General features: G+C 39.1%; 1 protein-coding gene across 2 annotated transcripts in view; it reads right to left on the reverse strand.

Annotated features, from left to right (window-relative positions):
• usp33 (ubiquitin specific peptidase 33) overlaps positions 1-8553 on the reverse strand; it is a 28876-nt gene extending 20323 nt beyond the window's left edge. For both annotated transcript variants that reach the window (XM_005924557.3, XM_005924560.3), the window contains exon 1: positions 8367-8553. The gene's annotated coding sequence lies outside the window, so the exon portion shown is untranslated. The remainder of the gene's footprint in view (positions 1-8366) is intronic.
• Positions 8554-8932: the final 379 nt, after the last annotated feature.

Raw genomic sequence — 8932 nt, forward strand, 5'->3', positions numbered from 1 at the left:
ATGAAAAGACAGCCAGCTTCCAGCGTGAAACATGAAGCCAGTGGTAAACAGTAAAACAAACTGGTATGCATCTAATGCTATTCTACTTTCTGAGCCACAGTCACACATATTTATATTGTGGTTTTATTCTATGGCTTTAAGAGGTTTTGTTCTGACAAGTTGGATCCATGTAGCGGTGCTGTCTTTTGTGGCCAGCAGGGGGCGACTCGCCTAGCTGCCAAAAGACTTCTGAAAATAAAATAAAAAAGAAAACACCCCTAGGCTCCCTTCCTCTACGACTTCTGTGAACACTTTCCTGATGACTTCACAGACTTAGTCGCCAGTTTCAAGTTATACTGAATAAAACATGTAGTTATTTTAAGGCGGTTATTCTAAAAGCCAGAAACAATTATCTAGGGTATATTATTGCCAAGAACCTTTGAGTGTCTGCTGTGCCTCAGTTTTACAGCAGGATCTATCACTGGTTTGTCCCATCTGATTTCAAAACACCATAATGGAGAGTACAAAAATGTGTCTCATCCATCTGTGTACTGGATTTAGGGGCAAAGGTTTAAACACCCACATGTAGCTGCTTCACCTCCACTAATTAAAGTCACTGAACTCAACCTCTCACTGTGTTTGCTGATGGTGCCTTTTTTAATGGAATTATCTGAGAAATAAACAAACACTGCTGTGTTGTACAGACTGTCCAGAAAGCCTTTGCTTCAGCTGTGCTAAGTGAAATTATCATATTTTGTATGGATGTCACTTAGCATCAATTAGCAGATGCACCTGGTCATACAGCTCAAGCTAATCAAGCTTGCTTGCAAAGAAATGTCTACTGAGAAATACGCTTTGTAGAAGGGAATAAAAAAAGGGTCACATTTTCACCGACAGCAACACTGAAATGAATGACACGTGTCCGACTTAGTTGCATGCCTGAAAATCGTGCATTGACAATAAACACACTAAAATGAAAGTGAAAGTCACTCCAATGATCCCATGCACAGGCTTTGGATCACACTCCATTACCATTAGTGATGATGGTCAAATGGACAAGTTGACTGTGCTGCAGTCAGTTGATTGAGAGTCAGAGACGTTGACAGATTAAAGAGAAAACAACAACAAAAAACGCCAAGATGTACTAATTAGCTGTGGCTACAAGCCTATTTCCTGCTCTGTCTGATGGATGTATACGACATCATGCATCTGAGACTTCTCAAAATCAGTTTTCATTAGAGCTTATTGATAATTTAAGGTTTTCCCTGCAAATGACAATGCTGGCACTCACCAAAGAGGTTTTGCCCAGCACCAAAGGAAAATCACCAGCAAAAACAACAGGAAAATATATAGACTTCTGCTATCTGGGGTAACGTAGCCTCTTTGCTTTAACTATAAGCAAATCAATAGTGCTTACATAGCTGATTTTGAACCAGAGGATAAACCCGTACTCATTCACAGACAATTCTGGATCCCATCTGCAACCATAACAGGTTATAATGATTGATTATTCAGCTTAGGCAATTCAAGTTTCAGTAATATAATATACATAAGATGTATCCAGCAGTGCACCATGCTGCCAAAGTCTGCCAATAAATGACAAAAGCTCTTCCAAACTTCATCAAACATATTCTTGCACGTGCTGAAAAATTATGATGCAATTTAGGGCTGCTCAATTAATCGAATTTTAATCACGATTACGATCTGGGTTTTCAACGATCATTAAAAATGACTGAGCCGATTATTAGCCCCTCCCTCATGCTTTACTCTCGCGCTGCTCCGTGTGGCAAATCGAGCGCACCGCTCTGCATTTCGAACACGCGTCACAACAATTAAGAGGACCCGAGGGAAGCTCGGAAAGCTAAGCAGAAGTTATTTGGAGAGAAGAGTGATTGTCGTTGGTTGAAAAGAGGTCCATCAGCCATCAGCTTGTCCTAGGTCACGGTTTCCTTCCACATATAGCTTTGCAAAAATTGCATAAAAAGCGCTTGCAGGAACAAAAACATAATATACCAGAAACACGCTTTGCCGATCCGATCAGCTGTTCGTAACACTTCCCACATTGAAAAAGACGTCAACGCTAACTATCGCATTTCCTGCCCAAAACCAGAAGTGACGTCATTTTCGCGGAAAATGTAGTTTTTTACTTGTAGGCCTTAAAAGCCTATACTGGTGTTTTTATAAGTCATGTTTGACTTTTCTGAATAGTTTCTGGGATGCTTAGAACTCGAATTGCACTGCTGGAAATAGTTTATTTTGATGCACCTGCTGTTTTCTTTGCAAATTTGCATCATAGGATTGTTTTTTTTTTGTTTTTCCTGCAGTATATAAAAATTGCTGTATCTCCAAAATAAAACTATGAGGACACTCAAAATAAATTTCCTGTTGTTGTAAACTATTTTTTGCAACTTTTTTGTATTTAAAGTTTTGAGGGATAAACCTCTTAAATTTCTCCAAGTAGAAATATATGTAAAAAAAACAAAAATAATTTTCAATTTTTTTCTAGTTTATTGCACTTTTTTGCAATTAATGTAGTTACTATGGACTTAATACATACATATTATTAAAATATGGGCTATAACAGTTGTATTGATGTATAACAACTTGAAATGCTCCCACAAATGGCACTACAACATGTAAAAAAAATACATATATATATAAGCTCTGGCCGACTTGGTTCTATGGTAGGTCTTAAAGGGTTAAATAAATATCGTCAAATAATCGTGATCTCAATTTCAGTGAAAATAATCGTGATTATCATTTTTGCCATAATCGAGCAGCCCTATGCAATTATCATTTTAGTACAAATGAAGAGCAAAATCTCTGTACTTCCACTTTTCGGTGAGAAAAGAGGAAGCTCGACAAAGACATGAATCCCGTGCAGCGGGATGCTGAGAAACCGCTGGAACTTTCCATTATCGGGCTCCTCATCAAGGACGCAGATGAATCCCCTACCCCGAAGAAACAAAACAGGAAAAAAAAAAGGCTCACACACTGACGCAGATGGCCTTTAGGGGAGCAGGGGACGTGCCAGTAAAAATGACAAGGGACGCTGGTGGCTCGGGGTCTGCCTATCCAGAGTGCTGTGTTTAAAGAAGCATTTCATCATAAAGCAAACGGCTGAGTGTGAGTGTTTGCCGGAATCATATTTCTCTTAAGTCACATATTACTCCATCAAACACTGGGCAACAGCTGTAAGATATTGACACATCATATTTTATAAAAGGGAAAAATAGAAAAGGCTGCAAATGAACAGGTGAAGATCACTCCAAAATTTCAGGGACATTTTGGAGTGATCTTCTTGCTGCCTTTGGTTCAAATCCAGCTCTTCACAGGAGACAAAGTTTCTCTCAGAACAGATGGCTTGCTTTAAAGTAGCTTCTTTAGCTTATTTGACATCTTGTTAGCATGTGTTAACTCCTCCTGACAGTTTTTCCTCCTTATCTTTAAGTGGTTTTGCACAGTTTTGTCCACACCAGAACGTGATCAGTTTTACCTCCTCGCTGTCCTCCTCTCTATTAATTAAAAAAAAATTGATGTGTACTTTCTTTAAATTTACACTTTTATATTTAATTTGTGCGCAGCTATAGAAATAGTCACTGTTGTGGGGTTTTGTGAGCACAAAACCCCACAACAGGTTCTGGGTACCGTCACTGGACGGAACAGAAGCATTAAAGAAACAGAAAACATTATTACACATTACACAAGTGATAACACTTTGCATTTCAGGAGGCACAAAAGACGGTAATTTCACTTTTATCTGTAGTGTCCGATATGGACGACAACAGCCACTGAAAGGCTTAAAATAATAACTGCTTCTATTTTTACCTGAAAATACCTCTTTAGTCTTAAAACTTGTGTTTTGTGACCAATGATAGCATCATTCACCACAAAGCTCCAAAATGCAGTCGCTGGCACAGGTTACAGCAGTCACATGTACTTACAGGGTGACTGAGAGTGCTTTATAAAAATATGAATTTTTCCTTTTTATCCAGCATTGGATTATTGTTTTCAGTTTCACTTCATTTTATTGATATACTCATGGTGTGCTTACATCTTATTTGCCTTTACTTTATGATATTTTCTCCTTTAAAATATTCTACATAGCTTATCTTTTTTTAGTTACTATTATTCTACTTTAGTACACTGATTTCTGTCTTATCAGTCATCTCTTATGCACTTACAACTCCACTAACCTTCACAAAAGGTGCTATATAAATAAAGACTTACTGATTGATGACAGCAGATTCATTCAGCAGATTTAAACCACATTAATGATGAAATGACTCATACAGAGTGCCACAGCATACACAATGTCTTTAAACCTATGATATACCGCTTTGGCTTGCCAACAAGCACAGAGACACCTGTTAAGTGAAAACATATCAGTGAAAAACAAAGAAATACACACAGGATATAGCTCCATCTATTTTAGTGCAAAGAGGAAGATGTGCATCCTCAAAACAGAGGGATGTACTACAAAGTGAGAATAATGGGTTAGTGAGGTATGTTGAGCTTAAAACCCGAACTTCCAGCGTCACAACTTCTTTTTACCTTCCTAGATCACCACTGTGACTATTGCTGCTCAAATATCCTGGTCTGGAACAGGTTAGCTTCAGAGTTTACTTTAAAATATGTGTAATTATGCACCACATTTTCACTGATTCTCTTCAACACAACCAACAGCTCCATGGCTCTGGGCCAATAAAGTGATTGCTCTACCATATCTTATTGTTCATGATAACACCAGTAAAAATGTTTATGAGATATAAAAACCTCATAGCAATAAATCATTGCTGTAGCAACACCATGTGTGTATGTTCCCTGGTGCATGTGCAACACGACAATACCGCACAAGCGCACAAGGTACATGTCAGCCTCCAGTGTTTTAGTAAAAAGGTACTTCAATAACTTCCAAAAAAAGCACACTACTCTGGAAAATATGCAAGAAAAGTGTTCCCACCGCGGGTGAAAACAACAAATTTGTTTCACCACTCGAGGCAAAAACACAGTTGAGTACAATCAGGCTACAAAGGAGGAGATGCTAGCAGCTGGAGATGTGTTACCCAAAGGTACACAAATGTCTCCGCCAAGTACCGCTGGAGCACTTGCTGGTTTGAATCTGCATGACAGGAATTGCAAATGATAAATGGAATTACTGATGCAGTTACATGCTGGAAAAGCAGGGCTTTAAGCAGCTGGTTGAAAGCTCAACTCAGGACACGAGATTCCAGTTGTAAAATATTTTTTAATTTACAAGGTTAGATTACTTTAGCTATTCTAAAACGTACGTGTTAAGAAGTTATTTAATACTTTTACTTAACTTTGTCACAGGAAAATCTCCCTAGGCTAGTATTGTGCTTACATTTGATTTATGCTGCATAATGATGTGTCACTATTACTGCACTATAATGCCGCTGGCACTTTGTTTCAATAGATTTGCACTTTGAACAACAAACTGTGTCATCAATGACAGTAACTCATTAGAAAAGAGGGATAGAAAATGCTCTTCATTCGCTTACACTTATAAATGCTGCTGCCTGCGAGCATCAATAAAACGTTGCCCAGCATTTTTTCCTTGTATCATCAAAATTATTGTTATGTTATTGTTGTTTCTTGGAAGTTGACCTATATCACCTTCTTCCCTAGTTTCCACTGATTAATTTCCCTCTGAGGAAACCTTGCTAAAATGAACTCTTTTTAATGACTTGTTTATTTCTTACAGTCAGTATTTTTCCATTAAAACACCAGTAAAAGTCCTTTGTAGAACAGTCTGTCTAAATGAGAAGAGCCAGGTGTTCACCTGCCACGCCAGAACTACCTTCTCTGCTATAAATTAATCATCTAAATTATAAATCTATTAATCATTCTATATTCCAGGGGAGGGGGGTTACATTGTCCAAGGATGATACTGATCCTTTACTGGGGGAATTTGTTCTATTTACATGTAACCTATTCAGTCACAGCTTACTTACACTACCAAATGAAGGCCTGCAGTAAAGTTCATATTTCTCCCAATCTCCTCCAAAGTTTGTTTAACACAGACAAAAACACTTTGTCACCAAAAATATTCCATTTCACTTTGATCTGGCCATAGTCTAAGGGATTTCTACCTCTCCATCATTAAGCTGTGGTACAGAGTCAGGCGTAAACACAACGGGTTAGTTTTAATGTTTCTACAGATCCAGTTTAACATTTCAGAGCTCAAATGTGTAGCAGTCACGTTTTTTAATAACTGTTGCGCTGAAAGTGCAGTGAGTGACAAAATAAATGACTTTCTGCAGTAATACTCTCAGCTTATTTGCAGAAAAGTCGTCTTTTTTTTTTTTCATATCCTTTATAGACTTTTATCAGGAATTCCTCTGACCGAAGCAGGAGGCACTCAATCGCAGTCAAGTGAGCGTGCACAGAGCCTGAAGCAGACAACCAGGTTTAAGAGAGAAAGCTGATCATTGTGATTCCCTCCCTCTTTGATTGTTTCTTCTTTTGTTTTTTCCATTGTACAGCCCACAGACAACAACAACAGTATGAGGGGGGGAAAGAAACCTCAGAAGTACACACAGGACATAGCTCCATCTCATCAGTCGGTGTTTGTGGTTAATGATATGAAGCCAACTTTGTGTTTTGTTCCAAGTGCTGTTTGCACCAATATTACTCTTCGATGCAGATGAAAAAAAGATGCACATGTAAATGCATCATTACAAGCCAGGCCGGATCATCCAATAGCCATTCTGGGCACAAAATCACGGGTCGACGATGCTTGAGTTACTATCCAGGTAGCACATAAATGTTTTCTCTTCAATTTTAAGTCTTCTCGTTTCTAATCACCCAAAGAAATATATAATAAAATATTCAGCGACTAAACAATTAGTTCCAGGTCTGTCTTTGAGCAGAAGATGCTAAACATTTTGAGTTCACCTAAGTAATTAAAAGCAATCAGTTTATTCCTGACAAAATGTGATCCCCAAAACTAGAACTGCTGATTAATCCATCATCTTAGCAGTGAGAAAACAATGATAGTCCATTAAATATCTGACATTAGATATCAGATATTATAATTGACAGCAGGAAGATGGCAAATATTTCAGGGTTTTTCCTGCTCAGAGTGGACCTTTGGGGGACAATGCACATAAACACAATTGCTCTGCATATTGTTAGGCAAAAGAATTAACAGAATTGCATGCAAAGTTGTTAACATCATGTTTATCACAGTAAAGGTGGAAAGCCAAAGGTTTATTTATGCAAAAAAACAAAAAAAACCTGCATCTGTGTCTGGGTTTGTAGCGTCATGATCTGGTCAAGACAACAGCTCGACTGGGAGATATGAAAAGTTCATGTTCAGTCACGTGCAAGTCAATAACCCTGCTTCCTCCCTTCAGCAAAACCGTCTCTAAGTCGAAGTTAATAATCAATGACGCCTTTGAAACTGATTTCATTTCATACCAACGCTAAATCCCTGCAAAGTGAAACAGGGCGAGGTTTCGTTCATCTTACCAGGCTCCTCGCAATTACCTGGACTTTGCGGCCATCCCTGCAAAAGCTGAAGTGACCTTAAACTCTGTAGTACACACCAGGAAAATCTGATTAGAAGCTAGTTTCACTGTCAAGCCTCGTGAGATTACGTAAAGCTGGTGATAGGAAGAGTATCTCGGCTAACAAACCTTTCTTTGCATCGTTTCACTGCCTCCGCCAGCAACGTGACAATACTACATGATATAAACTGTGCACAAAGGGGTGGCGCGGTCAGGGTGGGGCGTTAACCCGAATCTCGCACCACTAATGAAAGCAGCGATGCTGGCTGTAGCTGTTATCTTTAGGGAAATTTTGAAATGATAAGCAGCAACACAATAAACACCGGAAGGCGGAAAAACAACAACGCATGTAAAGCTCAACAGCTCACTTTAGCAACAGACTGTCTACAAATGGGTAGCATTGGCCATAATGTTAAAAAAAGAAGAAAAAAAACTCAGTTAAAAAGGGGCCATGTTTTAACTACCCTGGTTTAAAACAGCGGGTGGTTTAGCCTCACGTAGATAAAAACAGTGAATACTACAGATGTGTGTGGTTTCGGCCTTGTCCAAAGTGAGCTGTCAAAACCAGTCGAGGCGTTGACAGCGTCACGGGCTGACTAGCACTATTTCGCTGTTAACCTTAGCATGCTAACGGCCATCCTAAGAGCATTTTATCTGACGTAATACCCACAAGGAACATATAAAAACAACAAAAGGTGAACGTATTACCCTCCAGAGAGAGTGTTTAGGTGAAATGGTAAGCCACTGATAGCCGTCTCGTGCGCAACTTACTGGCTAACGTTAGCCTCCTGTGATCGGGGACAATCCCACAGTGACTACGGCACAGTCAGCCGCAACGTCAGCCTTCGGCCTTACCTGCTCGGTACCAAAGGACGCCGCTTCTCAGGTGGATCCGATGGTACTCCCGGTCTGCAACATAAACTCAGTCTGTACTTAGAGAAACATATTAGAGTGCAGTCCTTTCTTCACATTAACGATAACCGTCCCTGTCGCTCAGCGTGGTTGCTAACGTTACTGCTGTCCCCGCCTCTTTTCCGGTTTAAAGAAAACATACGAGCCCTCCCCATCCTGCTGCACGTTTGATTTTTAATTCTATACAGTCTATAATTTTGTTTTTTTTAACAGCATTATAGCCTCACTGTAGATTATTCAATTAGTAAGTCACATAAAAGCAAATATTAATTATCTTTTGAGCCTAGTGATCCGCTGTTATCAATATTGAGGGTCGGATGTGATGGGACAGTTATGGACTATTAGAGAAAAAACTGCCAGCGTCTTTAAACTTATTTCAGTTCACTTACATGAAGGACAAAATGGGTAGCAATAAAGGAAAAAGAATGATTTGGTGATCATTAAAGACAACATGCCCTGTAATAAACCCATCCCAAGCGCCATCTAGTGTTTTCATAGTGAAGAAATCC

This window comes from Haplochromis burtoni, unplaced genomic scaffold (genome assembly GCF_018398535.1).
Source record: "Haplochromis burtoni strain Fernald_Lab_line unplaced genomic scaffold, NCSU_Asbu1 Contig_78, whole genome shotgun sequence".
NCBI classification, from domain to species: Eukaryota; Metazoa; Chordata; class Actinopteri; order Cichliformes; family Cichlidae; genus Haplochromis; species Haplochromis burtoni.